General features: G+C 44.7%; 1 protein-coding gene across 7 annotated transcripts in view; it reads left to right on the top strand.

Annotated features, from left to right (window-relative positions):
* Positions 1-16,295, top strand: part of TOX2 (TOX high mobility group box family member 2) — a 258,242-nt gene that overhangs the window by 20,340 nt on the left and 221,607 nt on the right. Inside the window, exon 1 of one of the 7 annotated variants that reach the window (XM_073309921.1) lies at positions 5,510-5,529. The exons of the other annotated variants lie outside the window; for them this stretch is intronic. The gene's annotated coding sequence lies outside the window, so the exon portion shown is untranslated. Of the gene's footprint in view, positions 1-5,509; positions 5,530-16,295 lie in introns of those variants that run through there. 7 annotated transcript variants of the gene reach the window in all.

Here is a 16,295-nt window from a genome sequence, read left to right as displayed (position 1 = left end):
AGATAATCAATATCCATTTTTGTTGTTGATGTTTGTTTCATATAAGTAACCATTATACTTATCTTTTTAATATTAATCCCAAACAGGAAAAATTACGGATGTGGCAATCTCTCTATCAGGGAATATTGTTTTAAAGTTCATGGGGTTACCTTAGTTGAGTGCATAGTGAATTCATTCTCTGAAGCAAATAAACCCCCATCAGACTGAATGCTGGGAGCTGACAGTTTGACACTGGGATGTACATCACAGACACATCTCCAGGGGCAGGGTGGAGAATTCGGTCCTTGATGTAATTCTGTCTTTCCCTCCTCCCCTTTCGCTTTAGTGATGAAATTGGTTAAAGCACTTGCATTCAAAACTGGAATTAACTGGGCATCGTTGGGAGGAAGCCTGTAGTGTTGCATGACTTGTTTGTTGACCATTTGTGTAAGCAACACTCATTGGAAGAGGAAGGAGCCAAGTTCCTGAGGAAGAAACCAAGTTACTGCTGCTTTTTAAGATGTAACCTTTCCATATTTCAGTATATCTCTATGATAGCTTTGGTGAAGTATTAATTATTTCTGATCTAGAGAGAGTCTCTTTTGAAATGATGCTGAGGAGCAGTTTACTCCTGCAATTTGGGTTTTTCCTTAACCATATCTCAATATAAAAATAAGCGGTACAATACAAACGTTCAAAATGTGGGCTGTCTTTATGTTGAATGCGCAAGTGATTGTTCAGAAAACTTTGAGCTCTCAGTTGTGCAAGCAATTTTACATGTATAAAAGCCCCACTTGTATGCACAAAATTGAGTGCAAAGGGTTTTTGCATACAGTTCCAATGGTGTCCAAATGACAGGGCACCAAAATTCCAGATGCACAAATAGAGGGTGAATTGAGGCCCTCCTGAAAATTTGGCAGAGGCTGTTTTAAAGCAATACATGATATAATGTAAAAAATATTAGGGGAACAACATCTTGTAGCTCCATTGTCTACACTTCCGTTGCAAGTAAGTTTTCAGACCTGTATAAATCTTCAGGTTAGTGACATAACACTGGGATATGAGACTCACCCAACCTTATTCACCTACCCCTCTTTTTTTTCTTTTACCAAAAATTTGTTTTTGCCTAGCAATAGGCAGGATTTAAAACAGTTTTAAAAACATTAGCAAGAAAAGAAAATTCAAGTGATCTTTTTGCAAAGAGGCATCTAGATTTTATTTTAAGTTTAGTGTTGACGTTAGTTAATAGCCTTTGATTTTCTCAAAATGTATAGGAATGACCAAGATATTTTCATAAGAAAATTAGCTCCTGATCATGGATAGTAGTTACTTTTCATAAGGATTTCTGTGTACTCACTAGTATATAGTTTTATGTAAAAGTCAGGTTGGTTTAGTGAGGTAGTCTGAGCACAGGACTGGGCATTTGCAGCTCCTGGATTGCAGTCCCATCAATGACACAGACTACCTTTGTGTACTGTGGCAGCTCACCCTGTCTGCCTCCTTTTTCCATCTGTAAAATGGAGATACTTCCCTGCCTTATGGTGGTGTTGTGTGGAGCCATTCAAATATGACTGTGAAGTGTTCTGAAGAGGAAAAATACTGTATAAGTGCTAAGCATTGTTATTATTGTAGCTATCTATTTTTAGTATGCAAATTCCCCATTGATTTCTCTGCATGCAGTTGTGTGCGTCTCATACACTAGAGTCCCAGTTCTACAACAGCATATGTGTGGGTGAAGCTCCATTGACTTCTCTGGAGTTTCATGGGTGCAGGGCTCTACCGATACACAGGATTGAGGCCTAGGAATATTATTTCAATTTATTCATTATTTGTAATGCAGTCGTGCCTAGAGGCTCCATTGGGTGCCATTGTGCAAGGCGCTGTACAGCTAAGAGTGCCCCTAGATTTGTAGGATTCTCCAAGAATGGAGCATGATCCTGCATTCCCTGTGCACTCAGTGATGCTGGTGTTTGACATGAACTGTTTTTAATTGCTGTGGAAAGCCAAGCCTCCTATTAGAGTGAGAGCTGCTGTGCAGGAGCTCCTCCTTCTCTTGAATGGAGAGTTTGCACAACATGAAAGAAATCATTAGAAGACAACAAAACATTTATGTGTGTAATTTAAATCTGGACCTGTGGTGGAGTAGGCAGTGAGGAAACCTTGCAGTGCTTTTGCCCATGCTGTTTGCATTCTGTGGGTTAAGAGAAGACTTCATTTGCTAGTGCGGCTGGTCTGACACCTTTCGTCACCACTAAATACAATGAAAAAGGGTGATGAAGTTAACTGTCCTGGAGCAAATGCTGCATGTTAATTACATGCACTGCCTTCCTAATGATCCTCCCCAATGTTCTCTTTCTAATGTGACTAGAGCAGAAGGCGAAAACAGAATACTCAGAAGGCTCAGTTCTGAGTGGAAGGCCTGTGCCAGTCTCAGCAACGGTCAGTGGAGATGACAAAATGCCAGCATGTGACTGGGATATCTGATGCAAAGTTTGTATTTTCTGAACACAAAATGCCTGAGGGTCATGGAAAGAGACAGAACGTTGGATTCTCTCAGAGATGCCACTCTGTCAGTGGAAAGGGTCTGGAAAGCCACCAGATCTGGCTATCTGAGAATTCCCCTTCAGTGGCGGAGCCCACAGCATGCACAGAACTGGTATTTCTGCATCCTGCACCACTCTCCCAGCCCTCTGAGAGTCTGTCTATGCAGCAACTAGCACCTGCAGCTGACCCATGCCAGCCAACTCGGTCTTGCGGGGCTTGGGCTGCAGGGCTGTTTCATTGCTATGTAGACTTCCGGGCTTGGGCTGGAGCCTGGGCTCCACAACTCTGCAAGGTGGGAGGGTCCCAGGGCCAAGTCTCTCTGACCTTGGCTACTTTAGACCTTTTTTGTAACACTTCCCACTTTTGCAAGCACTGATTCATCTCTGCTTCCAGTGGTCACGGTGTGAGCTCTATGGGGGGCAGGTTGCATGGGGTCACAGTGAGAGTCCAGTGGGGGGAAGGGGTCCCGTGGTCATAATGGGAGCCATGTGGGGGGCCTGGGGTCACGGTGGGAGAGCTGCAGGGGGCCCGGGGTCAAGGTGGGAGCCCTGTGGGGGGGAGGGGTCACAGTGGGAGCCCTGTATGGGGCAGGGGGCCCGGAGTCACAGTGGGAGCCTTCTGGCCGGGAGGGGACCTGGGGTCACGGTGGGAGCCCTGTGAGGGGAAGGGGGCCCGGGGTCACGGTGGGAGCCCTGTGAGGGGAAGGGGGCCCGGGGTCACGGGTGGGAGCCCTGTGAGGGGAAGGGGGCCCGGGGTCACGGGTGGGAGCCCTGTGAGGGGAAGGGGGCCCGGGGTCACGGGTGGGAGCGCTGTTGGGGGCTGGTCTGCATTAGTGCTTCCACTCTAGTAGTAGGGCTGTACTGGTGATGGCACAGTCGGGTGTTATCCAGAAGTAGAGTCCAGTGTAGACAACTCAGGGCTGATGGACTGTCTGGTGAGACTGCCAAGGAAGGTGCCAGCTGGGATGGCAGTTTGTTGAGTGGGACTGCTCCACTTGGAAGTGGGCCAGGCTTGCCATCCATTTCACTTAGGCCATCAAACAACCAGTAATAAGTGTGACATTGTCTGGAGCTGAACTGGTGATGCAGAGGACAGTTACTCTGTATTCCAGGCCCACTTCCCCAAGCCATCCAATGTTCTTGTGGCATGTCTTTGAAACCACATACTGTGGAATTAAAACAACTGGAATCCAGAGTCAGTAATTCCTGTACTGAGTAAGCAGCAAAGTATTAAAAGGTCATGCAAAAATGCCCAGACTTCTCAAATTTCTTGTTGGCCTGGCTTTCAAGCCGTCAAGGAGGGCGTGGCATGCAGGGTGGGTTTATCCCTGGTAGGGACAGAAGTAAAGGGCTAGATTAGTCTGTTTTTATGCTCATAGTTAATGCTGATATCTAGAATGTGGATAAGGCACATTCTGTAACGTAAATAGAGCTGTGATGGAGGATGGACAAAAGCCACAGCAAGGATCATGCTAAAGCCTATATGTATCTGCTAGAGTTTCAGGACTCCTGCAAAGCAGCTCTGTCCAAACCTCCAGTCGTGCTGCCTTTCCCATGCAAATTGTCTGTATCTCCCAGGTAAAACCTGCATGTCAGAGGTGGAGTTCTCTTTGTCAGAACATGTGCTCGGGCTGTTGCTTTGTAGGCAGGTGCCTGGCTATCTGGGGGTTACCTGGCCTGCGCACGAAGAGATATTTGAACCTATTGTACTTGAAAGGCATTGTTGCATTTTTTTGATAATGTGTGAGACAATACAGTAACAATTCTCTGTACTCAAGTGCCTTAAACTCCTCAGGCTGTATCTTCAACTAGTGCAGCTCCATTGAAGTCACTGGAGGATCTGGTCCAGTGAATTGCCTATGCGTTGTGGATTTGCTTATGTTTAACTCTGCTGCAGGAAATCTCACCTCAGATATTTGTTCTAATGAAACTATTGATTTGATCCCTTTGCCACCTTTGTCACAATATCATGATGAATGTATCTGAGTGGCAGATGCTGCTGTTGGAGCACATCAGTTTTGGCGACGAATTAAACGGTTAAATTAAATGTTTCAGCATGCAGGGTAGAGGCTGAGCAAGTTAGAATAATAAAATCCTTTACAATCATTTATCTTTACAAAGTATTTAGTTAATAGATGATGTACAGCTCACAAGGCTTGTAAGGATCTGACATAGGGTATCATAATATTATGATATTTAACAGTGAAAATGACTGCATTATCCACTTACCCCTCTAGCATGGAGGAGGCAACAGCTGAGGCATAAAAACGAATGCCTCAGTATGACAGAGCTAAAATTGAACTTGGCAATTCCCACACGCATGATTCACAGTATTGTGAAGTGAAGCTACTATATAAATCAGCCCTAGTAATCATAGGTTTAAAATTAGTCCGTTACTATTAACTCCGCTACTGTTAACATATGTTGAAGTATTATAAAAGTGAAAGGTATGGAATATTTGAAATGCAGGTTTAAAGTAAACCACTTAGTAAGCTCCCAGTGGGAGGACCTTAAGCTCATACGGAAGTAAGATTTTAGGTGTTCTGAAAAAGGTTTATGAACACATTTAATTGCACACTGCACTCTAATCTTTTGAATGCTTAGCATCCTTTAGAAAGCACCATTTCTTGTGCTCCCAAGACTTTAATATTTTCAGAGTAAAGAGCTGTGACTGAATTTTATTTTTTTCTTTGCAATGGTTTTTTTTTTTATTATTTTTTGAAGTGCGTTGCTTTTTAATTAGAGGCTTTTCAATGCCAGAGGTAGAAAAAAGAAAGCAGCAGGGAAAAAGTTTTAAATCATTATGGGAAGTGGCAGGATGGTTCTGAGCACATCATAGAAATTAACAGCCAGCATGGCTGCTTAAATACTCTTTTTTTCCCCATGTATGATTAACCCAGGAACTTGGTGCCACGGGATAATATGGAAGTGAAGGAGTCTAACAGCATTCAAAGAAGGATCATTATTTGCTTCACAGCTGCCACAAGACTCCTCAGAGGGTTAAACGGTAACCAAGAAGTCTCTCACTTTTTGGGTGGAGGTCTGGGAGAGGTTGTGTTTAAGCTGTGGGGGAGTCTGAAGGGTGCTTAGGCGTGTGGACGGTGGGTTCCAGCTCTCAGAAAGGAATGCTAGACACAGAGTTTGCACCCCGAGACTGTGTCTAGGAACCTCAAGACTAGGGCAGTGGCTGGACTCTGTTCAGGAGCCAAAGGCTTAAAACGCCTGGGGATCCAGTGGCTGGGCTTCCTCACAGGTCCCGATTCCTCTCGACCACTCATCAGACTGCAGTAACAGTGACATATCAAGCTTTAACAAATGTGTGTTTGTTGATAACCTTGGTCAGCTTTTGAAGAAGGGAATGAACGTGCTACTTTCTCACTGCAGCAGTTCGAACCCCTCTTCGTGGGCTTCCTGCCTTTCTCTATAGGAGGTGCTGCCAGTCCTGCGCTTTGCATGGACACTGTTCAAGGCCCTTGAGGTGCGGGTAGGTTTTGTTGCCAATGTTCAGCTGCCTTTGAGTAATTTCAGATGGGTAGGGTATAATGTGGAGTTGTAGGAGTAGGAGATGAAAATGCCCTGTTAGATCTTGCAGTCCCTCTCTCTGGGGCCAATGCAGGCCTTACAAGACATTTTCTAGTACTTATTAGTTTTAAATGTCTCCCAATCAATAGGGTTTCTGTCACTTCCCCTGAGAGGCTATTACATGTTCTGATGGTTTACTATCCAGATGTTTTTCCTGCTATTTAGTTCACATTTTCCTGTACTTAATTTCATCCCATTACTTCCAGCTGGGCCCTGGTACATAAATAATTCCTCTCTATCCATGGCATTTACACCAGTCAAATGTTTGTAATAAGTAGTTAGTATCTCTCTCTCTCTCCTGCCCCATTTATACTGCACTCATCACTATGGTATCTGAGCACCTTGTCAATTCTAAAATAAACACAGTGAGAATCTCTGTATCTTTTTTTTTCATTTTTCATTTTTTATTGTTTCATATTCTCTGTGTATATATAAAGCCTGCTGCAGTTTCCACGATATGCATCTGAAGAAGTGAGCTGTAGCTCACGAAAGCTTATGCTCTAATAAATTGGTTAGTCTCTAAGGTGCCACAAGTCCTCCTTTTCTTTTTGCGAATACAGACTAACACGGCTGTTACTCTGAAACCTGTATCTTTCTCGTCATCCTCCTCTCTCCCCTTCGCTGTCATTTTGACCTGCTATATGTACCCATAGCTCTTTAACAACCAAATTCTGTTTGCCTTGAATCATTTGCAACCTCACTGAAGTCAGTGGAGTAGCACAAAATGTAAATCAGCACAGAATGAGTCCTTTAGTGTATGTCTACACTGCAGTTAAAAACGTGTGGCTGACTCAGTCTCGCGGGGCTTGGGCTCAGGGGCTGTTTAACTGAGGCTCATCTTCAGGCTCAGGCTGTAGCCTGGACTCTAGGGTCCTGTGAGGTGGGAGGATCCCAGAGATCTGTCTGTGAACGTCTACGCTGCAGTTAAGCACCCCCTTAGCCTGAGTCAGTGGACATGAGAGAGCTGCGGGTGTCTAATTGCAGTGTAGACATACCCTTAGTCTTTCCTTATAAATCAGTCCCCTACGCCTGCTATTTTTTAACACAGCGCTCTCATTTGATATTCTGCAGGGACCATTACCGCACTGGCTGGGAGATAGGTCTCATCTAGCTCATCAGGTTTTTTCCTGCCTCTATACATTTTACTATGAGGAAATAAAATCTGAGGTGTGCTCATGGAGCAATGGCAGAACCAGACTCCTTTACTGGTTTGTGTGCAAGTTACAGACAGAAAAGTGCATTGTTAGTCTCTTCAAAGTGCAGGCTAATCAGATTAAAGGAATGAAAAATTAACACGGAGAATTGGAAATCAGGGCTGTTTTGGTGTCAAACTTGATCGCTGCCCAGACTTGATTACAAAATGTTAGTTGCTGTATCGTTTGATTAAGGTTCAAGACTTTGAAGGTCACTGTGAACAGACAAGTTTGTTGTTGTTATATTAGGAACTTTGTATTTTGGAAACGTGCTTTATTTGTCACAGTAGTAACAAGGCATTACCTTATCATTCAGAGATAAACTTTGCCGCATTCTGTTAAAAGGCTTGAAATATATGATTTTTCTATTGCCGGTTAAATTGCTCCCACACTCCCAATAGCATAAAATAAAGTTGCAACAGAGCTTATCAATACATTTAACATGATCTATTGAAAATATATTTTTGAGTTTGTGGAAATGAGCTACAAATGAAAAGTAACTCAAAAAGCAGGAAACATGCCTGTAACGAGGAAAAAGCTGTCACTGGCATTGTGAAGAAAGAGGTGTATAAATAGGGCATTGGGTTAGAAAGCAGGAAACCTGTGTGCTGTGGGTTTTACTTGGAATTTCTTCTGGTGGCCTAAGATAAGATTGTTAACCCTTTTCTCTGTAGACAGCTGTACGTGCTCATTTAGAGGCTCTGTTTTGGCTTGCAGGGCGGTCTGAGTAATTTAACAGTTTGAAAATGTGGCCATTGAATCAATCATCAGTATGTGGTTTTCATGTTTGGGAAGGGCCTCTTTGTCAAGAAGACTAGATTTCTCAATATTATCTCTGTTGTATTATTTAGCTCTATCCACACCCTAGGAAAAAACAATCGCACAGCCCAAAGGGCCAGTTGCATAAAGTGGAGGGGTATACTTCATAGGCTATGATTGCAATGTGCACTGTGGATGTGTGGAGCAATATTGACAACCAAAACTTTAAGAGCCATGTTATGTTTCTGCATACACGAAGAGCAAACAGTTACTTTCAGTAAGAATGAGCTTTACTGTATATCAAGAGTAAACCCAAGAAAGACCAAAGTAAAGTCTCCATGGAAGCGTTCATGGCAGGGGTGGCCAACCTGTGCCTGAGAAGGAGCCAGAATTTACAAATGTGCATTGCCAAAGAGCCAGAGTAACACGTCAGCAGCCTCCCGTCAGCTCCCCCTCCCGCCCCCAGTGTCTCCCACCTGCCAGCAGCACCGCCGATCAGCACCTAACCCTCCATCCCTGCGCTTCCCACCCGCCATGATCAGCTGTTTTGTGGTATGCAGGAGGCTGGGGGGGGGGGACGAGGAAAGCAAGGGCACAGAAGACTCAGAGGAAGGGGCTGGGGCCTTGGGCGAAGGAGTGGAATGGGACCGGGGCCTGGGGCAGAGCCAGGGGTTGAGCAGTGAGCACCCCCCAGCACACTGGAAAGTTGGCGCCTGTAGCTCCAGCCCTGGAGTTGACGGCTATGCAAGGAACCGCATATTAACCTCTGAAGAGCCGCATTTGGCTCCAGAGCCACAGGTTGGCCACCCCTGGTTCATGGTGTGTGGGAATCCTTAGTAACAGTGTCCACTGAACTGAAAACAAAATGGCTGCTAGTTGCTGCACATAAGTGTCCTGTGAGATTTAAAATTGCAGTACTCAGAAAACACAGGGATGACAATTACTGAGCCAAATAACACCAGAGGACTTTGCACTCCTTATTCTGCACACCCCCATGCCTTATTTGCATGCACAAAAGTCCATATTTTGAGGTTCTAATGGGCTTTTATGCACCCCACACACTAAGTAAGGGACTAGATGCAAAAGTCTGACTTTGCATGTACACATGCAGAGTTTTGCGTACCACCTTTTCACATGTTTGGCCAAATTTTCAGAGAGCAAAATTGTTGAGATTAGATCTCTCAAATGTGACTTCGGTGAAGAAAACATCTATCAATGTGTCCATAAATAAGGCACTATAGAGAGTCCCACCTGTGACTGGACTTATGCAATTTATATTATGTGACAGGAAAAAATATTCTCAGAGCATAATGTGAAATGATTGGTCCAAATGTCTTTTTGGACACTTTGTCCAATGGAGTCATTTTTGTGTAGATGATGCTGTCATGATTTATAGCTCTGGAATAGCGCACTCTGTCTTTCATGGTTAATTTTTCAGCATTGCAGGAGTCTGATTTGCACTTGGTGATGTGAGGAGAAATTGCCTCTGGAATGGAAGCCGCTTCTCTTCCCTGTCACTCAGGCATCTCCCTTTACATTAGGTTTCATGATGGTTCCCAGTTCCTAGAGGTGACACCCGCATTGCTCTGTTGATCAGCCAGTGGGGATGCTGAAAAAGTGAGACATCTGGCATCCTTCCTGTAACGCATTGTCTCTGTAGCATGCCTGGTGGAGGGTTGAGATTTCTGCTCTACTCTCCAGTGAGGCCTTCCCAAGAGGCAGCACTGTGTATTGTCATTGTGCCAACAACCCAGATAAATTAAACTTTGAACGACAACGGAACTTCATGTTTATTACCCAGTAACATAGATGGGAAAATGATCCCCCAAGAGGTGCTTAGGGACTTTATTTTATTTAGGTTTTAGGATGTAATTAATGTACATTTTTCTTTAGCAGTTGATAGTTTGAGTAATAGATCTAATGGGACCAAATCTCTCACTGGTGTAAGAGGGGGCAGCCCTTGCCAAAGTCAATACTTTCAGTTCCTCAGGCTTCCAAAACTCTGGTTCTAATTCTGAAATAAGTCATTACTGTATTTGACCTTATAATAAAACAACATACGGATAATATGATTACCCTGAGATGCCAAATTCTGCTCTCAGTCACAGCTGATGTAAATTTTTGGTCTGGGGAGCTATTTCAGACTTACACAGGTTTGGCACAGTCTGAAATCAGATAACTTAATTTTTTTTTTAAATTCCACAATATTTCTGATTCCTGTGTGTTTATCATAAAACAAACACTTCATTTGTGTCATCTGAGGTAGCTTCATAACAAAATTAACTGAGCTACAGGGAGCTCTTGAGCCAGCAGAGATTTGTCTTGTGATTTAAATACTGGGAAGCAGGAGACTGAGGTTCTGTTCCCCACTCTGTATGACCTTGTGCATGTCTGTTACCCTCTCTCTGCCTCCGTTCACCCAACTGTGAAAAGGAGAGGAGAATACTTCCCTGCCTGGGGTTAGTGAGAATTAATTAATTATTGTAAAGTGAATTCAAATCCTCCAGTGGAAATTGCCTAGTGTTTTCGTTATTTACTTTTCTGTGATTTCCCTTTCTCCTCTTCTGCAGTATCACCATGAATTACTTGTGGTTTTTTTTAGGGCAGTTACAAGTGGCAAACTCAGAAGCCTAGCGATTGGTTTATTGCAATTAAAAGGGTTCTAAATGTGCATTTATACAAAAAGCCCAGAAGCTCAGGTTAGCTGGCATGGATTTGGCACCATTGGCTGGGCTTCTCACTCTGGTTATAGTGTACACTGAGACCGAATCATTGGCATTAGTGAGGATACTGAAGCTTCACACTGGTGTAGCTAGAAGCAGAATTTGTCTTTGTGTCCTGCCATTGAAGGTGCATGAGGTTTGTTCTGTGTGGTTTATTGCAGAGAATCATTCTGATGTTCTTACCAGTAGTTTTGTTTCCTGTTGTGTCTGAGTTGCTGTCGAGTGAGTTCCCTGCACCTTCTGTTTCTCCCTAGGCTGTTTGCATGACAGGTGTTTGCTAAGCATATGATAAATATTGAAGGGGAGGGGGAGGAAAAGCCATTTTTCTTTTTCTTTTCTCTTTGCAATTCAAAAATTTGTTTTGCTTCAGTCATTTTTAGTTTGGTAAAAACCACAGTTTGATTCAGTATTTACCAAGGTCAAGATGTGGGTTTAGGAGAATGTAGAGAATCTGAATATTTCCAAGCATTAGTAGCATAATAGAATTTTGGGAAATTATTGGTGTGCATGGGAGCACTGGGTAACTCACTGAAATCACTGCAGTTAAACTATTTTTAATTGTGTTAATTGCATTCAGTATGTATGGGTTAGGCAAAGACCTTTTCAGGGATGGCTTGGTCCTGCTTCAGTGCCTATGGGTCAGCCAAGGGTGGGGCCCCATTGTGTCAGGCACTGCACAAACACAGAGTGGTAGAGAGACCCTGCTTACAGTCTAAATAGTCAAGACAGATCCAGGGTGAGGGAAGGGGAAGGATAACGCCTGCAGAGTTAGGGGTCTACTTAAATCGCAGAGAAATCACACATTTTTCGTGGGTTGGTCATGGCATAAATAGCAAATTTTGCGGATGTGTTCATACAGTATATATACAAGTACTGTACTGTTACATTTAAAGGTCACCCTGGACAATGGCGTCTGCTAAATTGGGGATTCTCAAACTTTTTTTGCTGGGACTCCCTTTGAAAATATTTCAGGCTGTGACAACCCCTCCCCCAAGTAGTGACAACTCCCCTGCATATCATGCCACCCTTACTTCTGTGCTGCTGCTGGCGGCAGCGCTGCCTTCAAAGCTGCGCACCTGGCCAGCAGCTGCTGCTCTCTGACCGCCCAGGTCTGAATGCAGCGCAGGAGTAAGGGTGGCAATACTGCGACCCCTTTTGGGTTGGGACCCCCAGTTTGAGAAACACTGTGTACTTTTGTATATACTATAGGGTAAAAGTCCACAAAAGACCAGATTTCACGGGGCAGACCAGATTTGACTGTCTGTGATGCATTTTTCACAGCCATGAATTTGGTAGGGCTCTATGCAGAGTGAACGGTGTGATGGCAGCAAATGGCATATTAGTGCCAAAATTATTCTTTTGGAAGGGGATGTGTTTCGGTAGGAGGGGTTCAGCTGACTGGAAAGAAAAGGAAGAGTGAGTGGGGAAGGGCAAGTGAGAGGACGGTAAGAGGGAGAGGTGTGGAGTGAAGTTGAGATGAAGAGACTGCGAGGGAAGGGGTGCAAGAGGATCAGAGCAAACAGTCAATCAGCACAGGGCAGAGAAAGCCAAGTCAGAGCCACAGGATGTTTTACAAAGGCCCAAGGTCCCTGCCTTGGTTGCTTTCTGCTCCTAGTGGCTAGAGTCTCTTGCTGGCTTCTTTCTGCAGGGTTCTCCCAAACCCACATGATGCCGGGGGAGGCACCATCTGGATTCTAATGTCTGATTGTGTCAATGAGGTCAGAGTCAGGTCTGTAGGGCCTAAAAGCTGTATTTAGAGTGTGGAGGGAGAAACCAGGGAAGGATCCTGCTATTTAGTGCATCCTCTAGTAAAACTGCATGTGTTAGGGTCTGTGTACACTGCAGTTGTGGGGTCTGATTGCAGCTTCAAGCTGTTTTTCTGGATATGTTCCCCAACCATAATGCATTTCCCTGACCCTGTGTGTTTGTAGTTCCCGCATTAAAAGCCATGTAGCTACAGCAGAGGAGTTTGTCCTGATGCCCCCTGGAGTTCTCTTTGGGGTGGTGCAACTCCTCACCATTCACAATGCTGGGCTCTGGCTGTATTTCTTTAGAGAGTTTTCAGAGTTTTGTCCATCTGTAAATGTCCCAGGCAATGGACCTTCATTTGGGAGACTACTTGTGCAGCCTAACAGCTCTCATCATGAGGAAATATTTCCTTAAAATTGACTTCTGCTCAGTTTCATCTCATTACTGCTGTTTAGGGTAACAAAGGGGATAACTAGCTCCTTTGTGTACTCAAGCATTGTGTGTGAACCACAAAGCTCATTTTTCCAAGGGAACAGAGGGCTTTTAAAAAAACTCCATGAAATGAAATCCCTGGATTTCAAATGGAATATTTCTCCGACATAGAGCTTTTGCGTCGAGATTCTCCGCTGGTGTAAATCAGCATAGCTCCACTGATCCCTGGATTATTCTGTATTTTACACCCTCCCCTTTGTGTTTGATTACCTGGCAGCAGAGGAAGGGCCCATGGTGTGTGTATCCAGGGGCCCAGACGGTGTTGCTTTAACATGCAGGTTCTGTCCCTGCACCCACAGACTGACATCTTATTTGTATCTGTTGCTGTGCTACAAGGTAAATGCTGGTGTGCCTTGTAATCTCCCAAACTTTCACTATCACTTTGCCCTTATTAGTGTTATCAAACGTTTAAGAAAAAACAAAAAGCGATTCTGACACATGCTCACACGTTTGGAATGTTCTTGTGTCCATGGCTGCCTGCTGATCTTTAGCTGCTGGGCCTCCTGTCTCGCTGTGTTGTTCCCATTATGCTGGTCGCAGGGTGACTGGCCCTTAAGGGTGAGTTAGGGCCAGTGCTTCTATGCTGGATCAGCACACCCCTAGTTTGGGCCACTTAATTAAGTTTAAAAGAAGGGCACCGGACATTCATAAAAGCTTGAGTGCCTCCTGGAAAGCAGTCTGATTGTAGTAATTAACCCTAGCTGTGAGGAGGGAAGCAGGAAGAGAAATAAGGGGAGTTGGGGACTTGCAAGCGGGGTGGAAGGACAAAGGTGCTGCTGGAGAGCGCTGCCCGATGCAGTCAGGGTCAGTGAAGGGCCAACAGGACAGAGACTGAGCTCCGGAAAAACGACTCTTTGGAGCGGCCTGGAATTGTGTGGGAGAAGCCCAAGAGAAGGGCCCTGGGAAGCTCCTGCTGCCCTGAAGTGAACAGGGCTTGGAAGTAGCCAAGGAGGAGTTTAAAGTCTAAAGAGGCGAGGGCTGGGCAAATAGCTGAGGAGGCTGGAGTTTATGTTCAGTGTTGAATAACCTAATATGACCTCTGGGGAGAAGAACCACCTTTGCCCAGATGGAGAGACTTGGGGAGACTGAACTTGGTGCCCCTGGGAGGTGGGATTTGTGCTTTGATTTGTGGTGTGTCAATACACCGGCCCTGAGAACGGGGTTTTGTAGCTTCGCCCTGGCCGCCCTGGTGTGTTGAAGTGTCCCAGAAGAGATGCTGCAGAGCCACTGGTGACTGGTAGGGTGTGCTGCACAGCAGGACTCTGCCATTGACAGTGCCCATGAGGTGAATAAAGGAGACTGTTGACATGCTGCTCTCTGCTTACAATGTGGCGTTGGGAACAGATTGAATTTGCCTCCCACATGTGTACTCAATTACTGCTACTGGGCCCCTTGGAGGCTTTGCACCCTGAGGAACATACTGTATGCCCGTGCTGTGCCAGCCAGGCTTTCATCAGAATTGTCACTGTCCTGGCAAGCAGGATTCTTTCCATGTCCTTGGGCTGGGATGTCTGAATGCCCAGCCATGGTCTGGGGAGCAGCAGTAAAACTGATGGGCAAGGGGCAGATATAGCAAAGGGGAGGCCAGGAGGGTATTTTGGAGAGCAAACGACACATCATTTAGAAACGGGCTAATGGCTGCATGTTTCCTATATTTGCTTCAGTTTTAGACACACAACGTTTCTCCCCAGCCCAACCTTTCGGCTCCCAGACACCAGGGCTTTGGCTCAAGCTGGCCCCCTCCCTGTTTTACTTCAGTCTTCCAACAAAATGGGGGGAGGGATAGCTCAGTGGTGTGAGCATTGGCCTGCTAAACCCAGGGTTGTGAGTTCAATCCTTGAGGGGGCCATTTAGGGATTTGGGGCAAAAATTGGGAATTGGTCCTGCTTTGAGCAGGGGGTTGGACTAGATGACCTTCTGAGGTCCCTTCCAACCCTGATATTCTATGTTTCTATTAAAATATGATTTTCTACCTACTGGTTACACCTGATTCCTCCTGGCTCCTCAGAAAGACACATTTCATCCCATGGGGGCTACTGAAGTCACTCACCCCCAATGAGGATGGGGCAGAAACTGGCATGACCCAGGGAGTTATGGGCTCAGTGTGTCCTTCATCTTTGTTTAATTCTGTGAAGTCAGTGGAGTTACATCAGGGATGAGTTTGGCTCAGTGGCTTTGCATGGATGTAACTGAAGATAAAACAGAGCTTACTATGTCAAAATGGCACAACTTCAGCTGATGATATTGGCTATTCAGTATCAGAGTGTAACCTTAAAGAAGCTATAGGTGAGATTCCAACTTTGTAATATAGCGTATGTCTATACTGCAAAGAAAAAACGACTGCATCTAGTCTGAGCCTGGGTCAGTTGACTCAGACTCTGAGGTTTGGCCCTGTGGATTTTTCTTTGCAGTGTAGACATGCCTATGGTTATCATTGTTGGGAGGCCCCAAACTTGACCTATGTTTGCAAAGTCTATGCAACTCTTTTTCTTCCTGAAAACAAATGCATCCGTACTCTTTCTTTCTAAAAAAGAACAACAATAATCAATGCCATTAACCCAGCTGCACTGCTAAGCATCCTTGCGAAACAGCATCCATGTGACTGGAAATTTGCAAGGAAGGGGAGAAAAAATTATTAGAAAATGAATGTCAATTTTAAGCTTTCCTAGAGTATTCTAAGTGACCCCTAACATGATGAAAAATATTTGGAAAGGGTGCTCTCTAGCTGTCCTACATTTTCCCTCAGAGAGAGACAAAATGGTAGTTCCAATTACTGTAGTACAAAATATTTGGGATGGCTAAATTAGACTTGAGTAGAATGGTCTTTGCTCAGGTTAGCAAGGCAACACAATGGGGCTTGATTCTTCTCTCATTGACAATGCCATCCATTGGTTGTGTCTCCATGGAAGGTAGTGGAATTAAATTGGTGTAAAACCAGTGTAAGCGAAGTGAGTGGAAGGCCTGGTGTCTCCTGTGAGGTGGAAATAGTTTCTCTGGGTATTGTTGCATTGGCAACCACATGAAATGGACTCCTTTGAAGGCAAGCTGTAAGCCTTCCACTTGCATGTACAGTACATAGGGCTGAATCTCCATTGAGGTCAATAAAGTTACACCTGGAATTAATTCATCTTGTGGGATTAACCTGTCCCTAATGTGTTTAGGAATTAGGAAACTGTCTGTGAACTGCTCTCTATACCATTAGGATCCACCGTGTAACTCCCATCATGTTGAATAGTACTTACTCAGATGAGTACTCCCGTGGAACGGTAGTCACC

This window comes from Lepidochelys kempii, chromosome 13 (assembly GCF_965140265.1).
Source record: "Lepidochelys kempii isolate rLepKem1 chromosome 13, rLepKem1.hap2, whole genome shotgun sequence".
In the NCBI taxonomy this organism is placed as follows: domain Eukaryota; kingdom Metazoa; phylum Chordata; order Testudines; family Cheloniidae; genus Lepidochelys; species Lepidochelys kempii.
Note: the sequence above shows the minus strand (reverse complement) of the source record. Positions and strands in the feature narration are given on the sequence as shown.